The 17,541-nt window shown below is 47.8% G+C and overlaps 1 protein-coding gene across 1 annotated transcript in view; it reads left to right on the forward strand.

The window, feature by feature from the left end:
• Nucleotides 1-4,344: 4,344 nt before the first annotated feature.
• FBXW7 (F-box and WD repeat domain containing 7) overlaps nt 4,345-17,541 on the forward strand; it is a 244,305-nt gene continuing 231,108 nt past the window's right edge. The window contains exon 1 of the mRNA XM_060246644.1: nt 4,345-4,396. The gene's annotated coding sequence lies outside the window, so the exon portion shown is untranslated. The remainder of the gene's footprint in view (nt 4,397-17,541) is intronic.

A 17,541-nucleotide genomic window follows, 5' to 3' on the forward strand; every position in this document is an offset into this window, starting at 1 on the left:
AGGTAGAGGGAGCAGCAGCTTGAAGATGACAGTGGTCCAGTCATTGAACAGTGGCTGGAGGTGGGTGGGAGTGGCAGGACAAAGAAAACTGGAAGAAACATTACGCATGAAGAAAAAGGCAATTCAGAACCAGCTTCCAGAAAAAGATCAGGGTAAAAGTAGTCTACATTTAAAAAAAAACCCAGGGAAGGGGAAGGAAGACACAAAAATACAAGCAAAAATCTGGAGATAAAGCAGTATAAGCAGGCCCATAGCCAGGATTTTTTAGCTTGTAGGGAAGCCATTGTAAGTGGTCAATGCCACTTACAACTCCCCATGCATGCTTCCTTGCACCAACTCGAGAGAAGAGAGGAGGTGGGAGGCTCTTTGAGGGAAGTGTGCCTGTGCCACAGACCCACCATGGCTGGAATGCTCTGCCTTTACTCCCCCTAGCACAGCCAGCAAACCCACTAAAAAAAAAAAGGATGGAGGGTCTTTGTTGCAGTCCCCCAGTTCTTTGGCACATGCGCTTCAAGTGGAGCCACTCTTGCGGCATTCCCTCTGTCTGTCTCTCTCCCTTTGGACACCTCAAATCTTCTCAGGCAGCACACTCTTGGCTCAGCACTACCTGTTGCCTGTCCTTCCCTGATATGGCTGGAGCATGCACCATGCTCCCTCTTTCTGGCTTGTCAGTCTCCTCCTCCCCTTGTCCCAGGTGCCCAACCTGGACAGTGCTGGCAGAGAGAAGGGAGTCCGGCAGGCTAATCACAAGCAGGCTGCAGTGACTGAAGACTGCAGAAGGCGGTGCAGGACTGGCCAGCAGCTGGCTAATCTTGGGGCAGGGCACAGTGTGACTGAATTGATTGATACACAAATAATTATTTAAAAACATGTTTTCTGGTAGAGAAACTTGTGGGGTGTGTCTGTAAATTAAGGGGGGGGGCAGCCCTGAGATTCCCCACCATAGCGATGGGCCCATATGAGGCCATATCTGATGTTAGGGGAGAAATGCTGAAAAGCCTGAAGATCTCTGAGGTACAGATTTCATGCCAGGGATGGAGGAAATGTGTCCCTTTTGGTTGATGGTAATTCTGACTGTGGCTCTCTATGAATTATGGAATGAATACTGCTGCTGAAGCCAAATATACCCTCTCAGCCATCTATTATAGAGTTTGACACTGTTACTGAGAGGTGCTGCCTGATATAAATGGAGTACCCCAGTGCAAATAAAGAGAGGGGGTCTCCTATTTCTGGTAAACAAAATGGAGTCTGACCAAATACAGGCCAAGACAACACTCCATCTAAACAGGTGGAGTGGACCCAGTATTTATTTATTACTTTACATTTATATCCCGCCCTCTCCGCAAGCGGACTCAGGGCGGCTTACAATAGAGAGCTTGTACAGTAGAGAGCTTGGTTTGGTTGGCACCTGCAGTCTGTAGCTCAGCGCAGTCTCACCCATTCCCCCTCCAGCATCTCCGCCCAAACGGGAGACCTCTATCACCTCTACCTTGCTAAATCCAATCAAATGCATAACTTGATTGATCCTACCCTTAAAGTCTTTGATCCCTTTTCCGAGTGTAAGACAAAACTCGGTAACAAATTATGCAGTCCCTCCAAGGTTATAATCCTAGCGAAATGCGCAGTTTCCCAACATAGCGATTCAAGATAGCCATCTATGAAGCATCAAAGCCCCTTTGGTAACCCCCATCTGTTGAATCCCTATATAGTGTGGGTCAGAAACCCACCTGGGTGTGCATTCTGTAGGGCGCCATTTGCAGTCTGTACCACCCGTTACTCCTGTAATTGGGTCTAAAGGGTGCGTTACGCTGGTCGTTTGCGTTCCTCTCCGTGTATTTTTCCTTTTGAACAGACGTCTCCTCTTCTGGATCAGGTGAATATTACCTGATTCAACAACCCTTGAACTCCTCTATCGATAACCTCTATTATCTTAGGCTCTCTTTTGCTTGTACAAAGAGATGTGTGTGTATGAATCTTATTACATATTCTAAGTAAACACTATAAAAGATACAATTGTTTGGACTGTTCTTGACTGAAAACCTGAACTCCTTATTATTGAAAGTAAAGATTGTCGCTGCTAATTTGCTCTACCAAGTCTTAGTAATTTCCCCATCAAAATAAGAGACTTATAGCACTGCCTGTAACAACACACACTTGACTGTCAGTCCTGTTTCTACAGTCCAAGGTAGGCAGAAAAACTGGATATAATGAGCCCCCCAATGAATCACCGTACATGATTGGTGGGCTAGTCTGCATGGTGAGTCCCAAGTGTTCTAGGCTTACATTACACGCAAGATTTTTAACAATTTTATGAGTACTAGGAATCCTGAAGATAAATTTAAGAATGATGGTGTTTTTAGACTATCTATTTCTCTGTACACACACACACAAGTTGACTAGGGATGGGGACCACAGATGTATTCAGATGGACAGTTTTATTATGTTATGGAACAATAATTTAACTATGATGAGATCACAAAACAAGGCCACATGTCCAAGACCGCTATACAAAATGTTAATTAAAATTGCAAATATTCACATTATTTTTAAGTTGTATGGTTCTCTCATTCTTGTTTGGAATATTAAATGTCTGCTAGATAGAAAAAGAAAAGCCAACATGGTGCCATGGTTAGAGTGCTGGACTTGGATGTGAGAGACAGGTTCAATCTCCACTCTGCCATGAAACCAACCTAAAGAAAAGGCAACACATTATATATTTTCTCTTCAGTTTTTTTAAAAAGTGCCAGACCCAACCCACATTTTCTCTAGGTTGATCTCATGGCAGAGTTATATATTATTATATTCACATCCTACTTTTAATTATGGAACAACTCAAGACAGCATTCCAAAGATCCATAAAGAGCTCTCTCATATAGGCAAGGGCAAGCCTAAACTGCTTAGCTTCATCATGTGTCTTTGTATCCTGGGCAATAAATGTAGGATCCAACATTTCAACAAGTAGAGCTGGTGAAGCCTGGAAGGCAGTATGCCAAAACGTGATATATAACACGAAGGACCTCATGGTGTCCATATGGCCACAATTCCTGTGTATACTTCCCTACAGATATGCCTCTTGCATTTTATGGCCTTCTAACCACAGCCTCCACCACTCCCCCGCCATGCATGTATCTGCAGTGCAGACTGAGTAAACACGTCATGCTTTTGAAGTGGACTCTGGGAAGCCAAAGGCAAACCACCCCGTAAAAAGTCTGCCATGAAAGCAACGTCACCCCAGAGTCGAAAACGACTGGTGCTTGCAAAGGGGACTACCTTTACCTTTTTTTTTTTTAATTAGCCTTTACTAGAAAGTTATGGTCACCATGGTTCAGCTGTATGCTGTCTCTTTCCCACCCCGACATAAAACATCGTGGGCCTACTTTCGCAGCCCCTAACCTCGTGTCAAATTCCTCGCCAACCCGCAAGAAAAAATAAATATCTTCTGCGCGTGTCAATATCCCGCAAAGGTCGAGGAACATACGGCCAAACTCCCAGTCTGCGCCTGCGCAAAGCTAGGGACGGGGCGGCCTCCTGCTTCTCCCTCACTCCGACTTCATTCCCGCGTCCTGCTCTACGTTCCTCAGCGGCCACACCCCGTGTCATCCAACTCGCGTAGCATCCTCTGCGCGTCATCACGATGAGCCGCGAGAAGGCGGGTGGAAGGGGTGCTGTTGCCAGGCGACGCTGATGTCATCCTCGTGTGCCACAGCCGACAGGCCGTCCCTTCTTTTCCTGCACCCTCCCATCGCTGACTGTGTGTGAGGGACAGAAAACAAGCGGCTCTCCGAGCTCCTTTCGCCGCCGGACCGTGCCGTGGCTCCGCTCCTTGTCCTTCTCCCAAGGAAGAGAAGCGGCTCTCCCGCTACCCGCCCCGGTTCCCGCCTCTGCCCGGCGGGGCGACTGGACCGCACGCGGAGCCTCAGTCACCCACATGCCTGGGAGTGGGGCGGGAGCGGCGCTGAGCCTGGCCGCCCGGCTCCGCTTCCGCGCTGCCTCCGCCTGGCTGGGGCCCTAGCAGCGCCTACTGCAGTGACTCGGAAAGTGCATGAGAGCCAGAGCTGGGCTGGGGCCGCGGCCCGACCCACTCGCCGCCTCCCCCTCCAAGGCCGGGGTGGCTGGACCGCCCCCGGGGGGAAGCGGCGGGCAGCTCTGTGGAGGCGGCGGTGGCTCCATGTGAGGCGACCCCGGACGCGCTGCTGAGCCCCCTGGAGCCGGAGAGAGCTTCGGTGATCCGTGCTGGATCCTTCCCTCGAAAGACTCGCGACTCGACGTTTCCCTGTGGCCCAACTTGCTGTGACGCCCCCAAGTTCTGGCTGCCTCGCCCCCCTTCCTCCCGGGTCAGGCGCGGCCGCAGCAGGAAACCCAACCGGACGCTGCTGCTGCTGCTTTCGCTCCCAAAGTGAGTAAAACCGGTGGGGCTAGGGGGGTGGAGGGATCGTCGCTGCGGTTCACGGTTGTAGTCCCTTTCCCGGGGCTCTGCAGGTCCTGCACGTGGTCTCAGACCCTCTCTGGCGGCCCCCCTGTGCTGTTCCAGTGCAAAGGAAACGGGTGGTGAGCCAGGAGGGTGCTTGAGGAGATGTTCTGCCGGTTCTTGGGGCGCTGTGAAGGGCAGCCGCTGCCCCTTGTTTCATATGCGCCTCACGTCCCCGGGCGCTCTGCACGGTCTGCTGCGCTAAGTGACCCTCCCTCTTAGTCGCGGCAAGGAAGCCCCCCCCCCCCCCCTTCTCAGCGTCGGCGGAAACGATTGGTGTGTATCTTCAGAGGGCTTTAAATTGGATAGCTTAATGAGGTGAGGGGGGTTTTCGAGCGCCAATCAAGAAACGTCTTGGCACATCATACTTGCGCCGAGAGTTTTCTCGTTCTATATTTCACGCCCCCCCTTCTTCTGCAAAGAGAGTAGTTAAAATTTTCAAATCCTTTCATCTGGTGAGCAGTGATTTTTAAAAGAGATTTGTAAAAGACTGTTAAAGTCATCCTTTCTTTCTCTTCCTTAAGCAGAAGTTCTGGAAAATTACTCTGCGGTCTGAGTAAATGTATGTGTACAGTCTGGATTCAAAGATACTGCTCTTGTGTTTTGACATACATGTTTGAATCTTGGTTTGCCCCCAACCCTTTCCTACTAAGATGCAATAATGCTTAACTGAGTAAAGCAATTTTTATAATATGCTACAGTCTTATGTGCCTGCATGCAGGAAGTCCCGATGAACTTAGGACTTGTTTAATAGTAAGCATTGAGTTGATTCTCAGGAGTCCAAAATACTAGAAGCAAGCTCCACTGCCTCACCTCTGTTGAAGCTGATCTTTCAAAGCAGGATGACCAAAGGTAACATGCAGTTATTGAGTCTGAAACTGGAATGTTGTATTTGAGTTGGATTCTGAATCTCCACAATCTCCACTTTGGCCTGTGAAAGTATATAACTTGATGCAAATAACAAAAGCTATGATTCAACGGTAGTTTACATGTGGGTTGAAGGGTAACTTTTCCCAAGGCCCTTTTTTCTGGGGGAATGCGGAGGAATGGAGTTCTGGAACTTTTTTGGGGAAACAAAGTCCTCAAAAAATGTTTGAAAGTTAGTGAGAGGCACCCTTGTTTCCCCTTCATTTTTCAGTACCTCTTTTTCCAGAAAAAAAGGGAAAAAGGTAAAAGTCGGATCTACACGGATCTTCATGAATTCATATGATTTTTACATTGAAATGAAATCAAACCACTTTAATCCTATAGATCCTGTCTTAGACTATAGGCAGGACCACAAAAATCATGCCTCCACGAATTCGTGGCGCATCAGCAATGCAAAAACTGGTTTCCAAAGCACGGATCCTCATGAATTCATATGATTTTTATGGAGAAATGAAATCAAACCACCATTATGTTGTAGATCCTGTCTTAGACTATAGGCAGCACCAGAAAAATCATGCCTCCACGAATTTGTGGCGCCACAGCACTGAAAAAACATGTTTCCAAACCATGGATCCTCATGATTTTTGCGTTGGGCCACCCCAAGATAACCAGCCAATCACATATCATGTCCATGGGCAGATGTTGCACCACAGAAATCGTGGATCCACGTGTTCGTGGCAGTGCCAGGGACCAAAAACTTGCTTTTGGACCACGGATCCTCATGGATCCACATGATTTTTGCCTTGGATCCCCCCAAGCCATCCATCCAGTCATATATCATGTCCATGGGCACAGTTTACACCACAGAAATCATGGATCCACGGCTTCGTGGCAGCGCCAGGGACCAAAAACTTGCCTTTGGACCACGGATCCTCATGGATCCACATGATTTTTGCCTTGGATCCCCCCAAGCCATCCATCCAGTCATATATCATGTCCATGGGCACAGTTTACACCACAGAAATCATGGATCCACGGCTTCGTGGAAGCGCCAGGGACCAAAAACTTGCTTTTGGACCACGGATCCTCATGGATCCACATGATTTTTGCCTTGGATCCCCCCAAGCCATCCATCCAGTCATATATTATGTCCATGGGCACAGCTTACACCACAGAAATCATGGATCCACGGCTTCGTGGCAGCGCCAGGGACCAAAAACTTGCTTTTGGACCACGGATCCTCATGGATCCACATGATTTTTGCCTTGGATCCCCCCAAGCCGTCCATCCAGTCATATATCATGTTCATGGGCACAGTTTACACCACAGAAATCATGGATCTACGGCTTCGTGGCAGCGCCAGAAATCAAAAACTTGCTTTTGGACCACGGATCCTCATGGATCCACATGATTTTTGCCTTGGATCTCCCCAAGCCATCCATCCAGTCGTATATCATGTCCATGGGCACAGTTTACACCACAGAAATCATGGCTCCACGGCTTCGTGGCAGCTCCAGAAATCAAAAACTTGGTTATAAACCACGGATCCTCATGGATCCACGTGATTTCTGCTTCGGACCCCCCAAGCCCTCCATACAGTCACATATCATGTCCATGGGCACAGTTTACACCACAGAAATCATGGATCCACGGCTTCGTGGCAGCGCCAGGGACCAAAAACTTTCCTTTGGACCACGGATCCTCATGGATCCACATGATTTTTGCCTTGGATCCCCCCAAGCCATCCATCCAGTCATATATTATGTCCATGGGCACAGCTTACATCACAGAAATCATGGATCCACGGCTTCGTGGCAGCGCCAGGGACCAAAAACTTGCTTTTGGACCACAGATCCTCATGGATCCACATGATTTTTGCCTTGGATCCCCCCAAGCCATCCATCCAGTCGTATATCATGTCCATGGGCACAGTTTACACCACAGAAATCATGGATCCACGGCTTCGTGGAAGCGCCAGGGACCAAAAACTTGCCTTTGGACCACGGATCCTCATGGATGCACATGATTTTTGTCTTGGATCCCCCCAAGCCATCCATCCAGTCATATATTATGTCCATGGGCACAGCTTACACCACAGAAATCATGGATCCACGGCTTCGTGGCAGCGCAGGGACCAAAAACTTGCTTTTGGACCACGGATCCTCATGGATCCACATGATTTTTGCCTTGGATCCCCCCAAGCCGTCCATCCAGTCATATATCATGTTCATGGGCACAGTTTACACCACAGAAATCATGGATCCACGGCTTCGTGGAAGCGCCAGGGACCAAAAACTTGCCTTTGGACCACGGATCCTCATGGATGCACATGATTTTTGTCTTGGATCCCCCCAAGCCATCCATCCAGTCATATATTATGTCCATGGGCACAGCTTACACCACAGAAATCATGGATCCACGGCTTCGTGGCAGCGCAGGGACCAAAAACTTGCTTTTGGACCACGGATCCTCATGGATCCACATGATTTTTGCCTTGGATCCCCCCAAGCCGTCCATCCAGTCATATATCATGTTCATGGGCACAGTTTACACCACAGAAATCATGGATCCACGGCTTCGTGGCAGCGCCAGAAATCAAAAACTTGCTTTTGGACCACGGATCCTCATGGATCCACATGATTTTTGCCTTGGATCCCCCCAAGCCATCCATCCAGTCGTATATCATGTCCATGGGCACAGTTTACACCACAGAAATCATGGATCCACGGCTTCGTGGAAGCGCCAGGGACCAAAAACTTGCTTTTGGACCATGGATCCTCATGGATCCACATGATTTTTGCCTTGGATCCCCCCAAGCCATCCATCCAGTCATATATCATGTCCATGGGCACAGTTTACACCACAGAAATCATGGATCCACGGCTTCGTGGCAGCTCCAGAAATCAAAAACTTGGTTATAAACCACGGATCCTCATGGATCCACGTGATTTCTGCTTCGGACCCCCCAAGCCCTCCATACAGTCACATATCATGTCCATGGGCACAGTTTACACCACAGAAATCATGGATCCACGGCTTCGTGGCAGCTCCAGAAATCAAAAACTTGGTTATAAACCACGGATCCTCATGGATCCACGTGATTTCTGCTTCGGACCCCCCAAGCCCTCCATACAGTCACATATCATGTCTATGGGCACAGTTTACACCACAGAAATCATGGATCCACGGTTTCGTGGCAGCGCCAGGGACCAAAAACTTGCTTTTGGACCACGGATCCTCATGGATCCACATGATTTTTGCCTTGGATCCCCCCAAGCCATCCATCCAGTCATATATCATGTCCATGGGCACAGTTTACACCACAGAAATCATGGATCCACGGCTTCGTGGCAGCTCCAGAAATCAAAAACTTGGTTATAAACCACGGATCCTCATGGATCCACGTGATTTCTGCTTCGGACCCCCCATGCCCTCCATACAGTCACATATCATGTCCATGGGCACAGTTTACACCACAGAAATCATGGATCCACGGCTTTGTGGCAGCGCCAGAAATCAAAAACTTGGCTATAAACCACGGATCCTCATGGATCCACGTGATTTCTGCTTCGGACCCCCCAAGCCCTCCATACAGTCACATATCATGTCCATGGGCACAGTTTACACCACAGAAATCATGGATCCACGGCTTCGTGGCAGCTCCAGAAATCAAAAACTTGGTTATAAACCACGGATCCTCATGGATCCACGTGATTTCTGCTTCAGACCCCCCAAGCTCTCCATACAGTCACATATCATGTCCATGGGCACAGTTTACACCACAGAAATCATGGATCCACGGCTTCGTGGCAGCGCCAGGGACCAAAAACTTGCTTTTGGACCACGGATCCTCATGGATGCACATGATTTTTGCCTTGGATCCCCCCAAGCCATCCATCCAGTCATATATTATGTCCATGGGCACAGCTTACACCACAGAAATCATGGATCCACGGCTTCGTGGCAGCGCAGGGACCAAAAACTTGCTTTTGGACCACGGATCCTCATGGATCCACATGATTTTTGCCTTGAATCCCCCCAAGCCGTCCATCCAGTCATATATCATGTTCATGGGCACAGTTTACACCACAGAAATCATGGATCCACGGCTTCGTGGCAGCGCCAGAAATCAAAAACTTGCTTTTGGACCACGGATCCTCATGGATCCACATGATTTTTGCCTTGGATCCCCCCAAGCCATCCATCCAGTCGTATATCATGTCCATGGGCACAGTTTACACCACAGAAATCATGGATCCACGGCTTCGTGGCAGCGCCAGGGACCAAAAACTTGCTTTTGGACCATGGATCCTCATGGATCCACATGATTTTTGCCTTGGATCCCCCCAAGCCATCCATCCAGTCATATATCATGTCCATGGGCACAGTTTACACCACAGAAATCATGGATCCACGGCTTCGTGGCAGCTCCAGAAATCAAAAACTTGGTTATAAACCACGGATCCTCATGGATCCACGTGATTTCTGCTTCGGACCCTCCAAGCCCTCCATACAGTCACATATCATGTCCATGGGCACAGTTTACACCACAGAAATCATGGATCCACGGCTTCGTGGCAGCTCCAGAAATCAAAAACTTGGTTATAAACCACGGATCCTCATGGATCCACGTGATTTCTGCTTCGGACCCCCCAAGCCCTCCATACAGTCACATATCATGTCTATGGGCACAGTTTACACCACAGAAATCATGGATCCACGGTTTCGTGGCAGCGCCAGGGACCAAAAACATGCTTTTGGACCACGGATCCTCATGGATCCACATGATTTTTGCCTTGGATCCCCCCAAGCCATCCATCCAGTCATATATCATGTCCATGGGCACAGTTTACACCACAGAAATCATGGATCCACGGCTTCGTGGCATCTCCAGAAATCAAAAACTTGGTTATAAACCACGGATCCTCATGGATCCACGTGATTTCTGCTTCGGACCCCCCAAGCCCTCCATACAGTCACATATCATGTCCATGGGCACAGTTTACACCACAGAAATCATGGATCCACGGCTTCGTGGCAGCGCCAGGGACCAAAAACTTTCCTTTGGACCACGGATCCTCATGGATCCACGTGATTTCTGCTTCAGACCCCCCAAGCTCTCCATACAGTCACATATCATGTCCATGGGCACAGTTTACACCACAGAAATCATGGATCCACGGCTTCGTGGCAGCGCCAGGGACCAAAAACTTGCTTTTGGACCACGGATCCTCATGGATCCACATGATTTTTGCCTTGGATCCCCCCAAGCCATCCATCCAGTCATATATTATGTCCATAGGCACAGCTTACACCACAGAAATCATGGATCCATGGCTTCGTGGCAGCGCAGCGACCAAAAACTTGCTTTTGGACCACGGATCCTCATGGATCCACATGATTTTTGCCTTGGATCCCCCCAAGCCGTCCATCCAGTCATATATCATGTTCATGGGCACAGTTTACACCACAGAAATCATGGATCCATGGCTTCGTGGCAGCGCCAGGGACCAAAAACTTGCTTTTGGACCACGGATCCTCATGGATCCATGTGATTTCTGCTTCGGATCCTCCCAAGCCCTCAATCGAATCACGTATCATGTCCATGAGCAGAGTCTACAACACAGAAATCATGGATCCACGGCTTCGTGGCAGCTCCAGAAATCAAAAACTTGGTTATAAACCACGGATCCTCATGGATCCATGTGATTTCTGCTTCGGACCCCCCAAGCCCTCCATACAGTCACATATCATGTCCATGGGCACAGTTTACACCACAGAAATCATGGATCCACGGCTTCGTGGCAGCTCCAGAAATCAAAAACTTGGTTATAAACCACGGATCCTCATGGATCCACGTGATTTCTGCTTCAGACCCCCCAAGCTCTCCATACAGTCACATATCATGTCCATGGGCACAGTTTACACCACAGAAATCATGGATCCACGGCTTCGTGGCATCGCCAGGGACCAAAAACTTGCTTTTGGACCACGGATCCTCATGGATCCACATGATTTTTGCCTTGGATCCCCCCAAGCCATCCATCCAGTCATATATTATGTCCATAGGCACAGCTTACACCACAGAAATCATGGATCCATGGCTTCGTGGCAGCGCAGCGACCAAAAACTTGCTTTTGGACCACGGATCCTCATGGATCCACATGATTTTTGCCTTGGATCCCCCCAAGCCGTCCATCCAGTCATATATCATGTTCATGGGCACAGTTTACACCACAGAAATCATGGATCCACGGCTTCGTGGCAGCGCCAGAAATCAAAAACTTGCTTTTGGACCACGGATCCTCATGGATCCACATGATTTTTGCCTTGGATCCCCCCAAGCCATCCATCCAGTCGTATATCATGTCCATGGGCACAGTTTACACCACAGAAATCATGGATCCACGGCTTCGTGGCATCTCCAGAAATCAAAAACTTGGTTATAAACCACGGATCCTCATGGATCCACGTGATTTCTGCTTCGGACCCCCCAAGCCCGCCATACAGTCACATATCATGCCCATGGGCACAGTTTACACCACAGAAATCGTGGATCCACGGTTTCGTGGCAGCGCCAGGGACCAAAAACTTGGTTTTGAATCACGGATCCTCATGAATCCTCATGATTTTTACTTTGGGCCACCCCAAGCTCACTATTTAATCACATATCATATCCATGGGTAGAGCTTGCACCACAGAAATCATAGATACACAGCTTTGTGGAAGCGCCAAAGAGCAAAAACTTGGTTTTGGACCATGGATCCTCATGGTTCCACATAATTTTTGCTTTGGATCCCCCCAAGCCCTCCATCCATTCACATATCATGCCATGGGCAGAGTTTGCAGCACAGAAATCGTGGATTCACAGCTTCGTGGCAACGCCAGGGACCAAAAACTTGCTTTTGGACCACGGATCCTCATGAATCCTCCTGACTTTTACTTTGGGCCACCCCAAGCTCACTATCCAATCACATATCATGTCCATGGGTACAGCTTTCACCACAGAAATCGTGGATCCACGGCTTCGTGGCAGCGCCAGAGACCAAAAATGTAGTATTGGACCACGGATCCTCCAGAATCCTCATTAATTTTGCCTCGGATCCCCCCAACCTCACCATACAATCGCATATCATGTCAATGGGCAGAGCTTCTACCACAGAAATCATGGATCCACGGCTTCGTGGCAGCACCATGGAAGAAGAACTTGGTTTTGCACCATGGATCCTCATGAGTTTACACCCCGGAAATCATAGATCCTTGGCATCGTGGCAACATCATGGAGCGAAAACATGGCTTTGAAGCACATATACTCATGGATCCTCATGATATCTGCATTGGCTCATCCCAAGCTCACCATCCAATCTCATGCTGCGTCCATGGAAAGAGCTTGCTCCACAGATATAATGGATCCATGGTTTCGTGGCAGCACCATGGATCCAGAACATGATTTTGCGGCACGGATCCTCATGGGTCCTCTTATGAGAAGATAGGAATGTTGGAAAACAATTTCACAGTAGACCTTTATTCCTGGTTTAGCAGTGTCCCCAAACTGACATTCTACACCAGGGGGGGGCCATCGATAGCTCTCCAGAAGTTTTTTGCCTACAACTCCCATCAGCCCCAGCCATCAGCCATGCTTGCTGGGCTGATGGGAGTTGTAGGCAAAAAACTTCTGGAGAACTACCGTTGACCACCCCTGTTCTACACTAAAATCATAGAATTGTATAGAATCATAGAGTTGGAAGGGACCTCCAGGTCATCTAGTCCAACTCCCTGCACAATGCAGGAAACTCACAAACACCTTCCCCAAAATTCACAGGATCTTCATTGCTGTCAGATGCCCATCTAGCCTCTGTTGAAAAACCTCCAGGGAAGGAGAGCCCACCACCTCCCGAGGAGGAAGTCTATTCCACTGAGGAACCGCTCTAACGGTCAGGAAGTTCTTCCTAATGTTGAGCTGTAAGGAAAACTTTCTCCAGTAGAACACAGCACTTGAGCCCGAAAGATTCTACAAACCCTAATGATGTTACCAGCCGTGAAAACCTGAAAACTTTGATTGGTAAAGATATTGAACAAAACAGGTCCCAGGACAGATCCTTGAGGCACTCCACTTGTTGTCACTCCTCTCTAAGAGGATGAGGAACCATTCACAACCACTCTTTGGGTGCGATCTGTCAACCAGTTACAGATCCACAGAGTAGGAAAGGGCCATGAACTCCATCTGGTCCACCACACTCAAAGCTGGAAACTCTTTTAATTTAATTTCAACCCATTGGTTCTGGTCCCACCTTCTGGGGCCACAGAAAACAATTCCAGAGGGATGGAATGACATACTTAAGTATTGTACTGATATTTTGCCTTCTTCGTTTCAGGGCCGCTGCTTACAGTGCTTTCTGAAGGAGGGTTGCATGAAGCCCAGCAGTGACTTTGATTCATATCCCACCCTCCACTCTGAATCTCAAAGCCTAAGAGCGGCTCACATTCTCCTTTATCTTCCTCCCCCACAACAGACACTCTGTGAGGTGGGTGGTGCTGAAAGAGCTCTCACAGCAGCTGCCCTTTCAAGGACAGAGGCTCATAGCGGCCTACAATCTCCTTTCCCTTCCTCCCCCACAACAGACACCTGTTGAGGTGAGTGGGGCTAGAGAGGGCTCTCACAGCAGCTGCCCTTTCAAAGACAGAGACTCAGAGCAGCCTACAATCTCTTTTCCCTTCCTCCCCCACAACAGACACCCTGTGAGGTGGGTGGGGTTGAGAAGGCTCTCACAGCAGCTGCCCTTTCAAGGACAGAGGCTCAGAGCGGCCTACAATCTCCTTCACTTTCGTCCCCCACAAAAGACACCCTGTGAGGTGGGTGGGGCTGAGAGGGCTCTCACAGCAGCTGCCCTTTCAAGGACAGAGGCTCAGAGTGGCCTACAATCTCCTTTCCCTTCCTCCCCCACAACAGACACCCTGTGAGGTGGGTGGGGCTGGAGAGGGCTCTCACAGCAGCTGCCCTTTTAAGGACAACCTCTGCCAGAGCTCTGGCTGACCCAAGACCATTCCAGCTGGTGCAAGTGGAGGAGTGGGGAATCAAATCCAGTTCTCCCAGATAAGAGTCCATGCAATCAATCACTACAGCAAACTGGCTGAAGAGTCTTGAAAATGTTCAGTCTATGAAAACTTTAACTAAGCGGGGGCAGACATGATTGAGGATTTAAAGTTATGCATGGAGTGTAGAAAGTGGATAGAGATAACTGTTCCTCCCCCTGCCGTAATACTGAACTCAGGGGCACCCAACTTAAAGAAGCACCAATTTACTCCATGACTGACATAACCATGGATTTCACCACCTGAGGATTGACTGATATCCACGGGCAAAGAAGGCTTCAAAAGGGGACATGGAAGAGATCTATAAGTGGCTACTAGCCAATTTAAATGAAGGGAACTTTCATATACAGAGCCAAGAAACCTTTGAAACCCAGTGCCAAGAGGCAGTACCAGGTACAGAACTTTGTGTCTCTACTGCATTTGTTGGGCACACAGTGTAGTTGTATGGCCACTGTGTGAAAGCAGATTATGGACTAGATGGTTGTCCATACCCATCTATACTTTAATTTGGGAATTTTTCACAATACACAGAGACCACCTGTATTCCTTGGCAACAGTTTTAAGCATTCTCGCTGAAAGGATACAAAGAGAGACACAGTATTAAAGCTGAATCTTTAAACTTTAACTTTGACACCTTTATATACAGTTTTGTTAATAATAAGAACAAATGGGTTGCACTAGAACAGTGCACTTGGAGGAGGAGAGAACTGAGACAATCAGAACTTGTGATGGATATCAGAAAACTAAGGTTTGAATATTTCTGTAACACTTCAAAAGATCAAATATGCACAACTCTTGTTTTTGCTTTGGTCATCTTGCAATGTGCCACCAGCATCACACAGCCTTCTGAGGTTTCTGTTCACATGATTATATGGAGACCTGAAAGTGTAATAAACAGGATTATATGCTGAATTCACATTTCTCATTCCTTCTTTATATTCCAGAGAGTTGTTTAATCTTTTCATGAGATGCTTCATAACATTAATGATTAGAAAATTATTTTATCTGCACATTATTGACCTTGCATTGAAAACTGGGAAAGGCACTTAAGTTGTTCAGGCTGCTGTTGTGGCAGTAACATTAAAAGCAGGACAGCAGAAACATCAGTTGGCCATCACTTTCGCAGATTAGGGTAAGAGCACAATGAGGGCAGGTAAAGGACAATGACATCATGCTTAGACCATAAGATCATGTGGGTGCTCCCCCCAAACCATCTACAGTTGGGAGTCTATTATAGAAATAACTGTTCATAAAGGTGCAGTCACTGTAGCATCAAGGAGAGGTTTACAACTGAAAAGGTGATTCCTTGAGGGGGGGCTAAGATATGTTTTGGGCCTAAGTGACACCCACCCACATCTTCTAGTAAAGGTTTTACTGTGCTACTATTCTAAAGGTGTGCAGCCGGGGAGACAAAAGTGGCTGTACACTCAGGGAGCGAGCCAAAGCACAGTGGAATTGAGCAAGGTCCTCAGTGGGCTTCCCTCAGTCCCAGCTGGCAGCTCTGTTGCTCTGAGAGACCTTTACTTCACTGATAGCCCCCCTTTCTCCCCAACGAGGACTCAGAAAGAGTTACATCCTTCTGACCTCCACCTGGTGTTCAAACCACACTGCCTGCTCTAGTGCTGCAGCCAGTGCCTCAGTGGCTCACCTTGGTTGCTTGTGAGAAGAAGTGGTTCTGCACTCTGTACAAAATCATGTTCTACATGCAGTTTGCTACAGGGATGGATGATTCCCTCACCCCAGGTTAGAAGCATCATCAAGCCACACTTGGGCAATTCCATGACCCATTCATTTAGACCATAGGAGTTAGGGATGAGTGTTAGGGGAGTTACATCAATCATGATGGTGCTGTTTGAATCCTCCTCAGTCACACCTGAGTGGATTGTTAATCTAGAAGTTGGTATTCAGGGGATTGGTCAAGCAGTCTGCATACCAGTGTTCCCTCTAAGCAGAGTTAGCATGAGCTAGTTCACAGATTTTTAGCCTCCAGCTCACACATTTCTGTCTTGGCTTAGGAAAAATAGCCGCAGAGCACAATAATATATGCAGTAGCTCATAACTTTAATACCAGTAGCTCTTAAAGTAGAAGTTTTGCTCACAAGACTGCAACTTAGAGGGAACATCGCTGCATACCCGATTGTATCTTCTGGTTTACACTTCTTATATTGGTATATACCTCCTGTCTGTGACTCTGCCTTACAGTAAATAACAGAATCATAGAACCATAGCATTGGAAGGGACCTCTAGGGTCATCTAGTCCAGCCCCCTGCACAATGCAGGAAACTCACAAATACCTCCCCACTAAATTCACAGGATCTTTATTGCTGTCAGAGGGCCATCCAGCCTCTGTTTAAAAACCTCTAGGGAAGCAGAGGCCACCACCTCCTGAGGAAGCCTGCTCCACTGAGGAACTGCTCTAATGGTCAGGAAGTTCTTCCTAATGTTGAGCCAGAAACTATTCTGGTTTAATTTCAACCCACTGATTCAGGTCATACCATCTATAAATAAATAATAATATTAAATAATGATGATGATTATCATCTTCATTTATATTATTATTAAAAATAATATGTAATAGTCATAATCATGACTGTCATCTTTCTCTAGAAACATGCCTTGATACCACTGGGGCTGGGGTTGTGAGGAGGGAGGTGAGTACCAGCACCTTCTATGCCTTCCAACTCCAACGTTCACAAGTGGAAGATTCATGATGCATTTGAGAAGCTGAGTTTTTTCAAAGGCACTTTGCTGATGTCTTGTGCAGGAACTCTGACCACAGAAACTCTGCTTGTTCAATCCCATTAAGAGCAAACTCTGTGTTCTTGTGTGTGGGAAAATGGGAAAGGGTCCTGCTCATCACCAACCTTAACACCACAAATTATTATTTCTATGGGGATGAATTCACGAACTTGCTTCACATTTTTCATAGATACCGTGCTGTCTCCGTACTTCAAAAAAAATGTGGCCCCTAAAAGTTTTCTGTCCCTTATGTGGGAATCCATACCAAGATGTTATGGGAAGTTATTGACCTGCTTCCCATCTGCTCAGTAATATATCTCCATACTGCATTTTCAAAGTGCTGCTGAATCATAGTGACATTTGAAAAGCAAGAT

This window comes from Heteronotia binoei, chromosome 9, assembly GCF_032191835.1.
Source record: "Heteronotia binoei isolate CCM8104 ecotype False Entrance Well chromosome 9, APGP_CSIRO_Hbin_v1, whole genome shotgun sequence".
NCBI classification, from domain to species: Eukaryota; Metazoa; Chordata; class Lepidosauria; order Squamata; family Gekkonidae; genus Heteronotia; species Heteronotia binoei.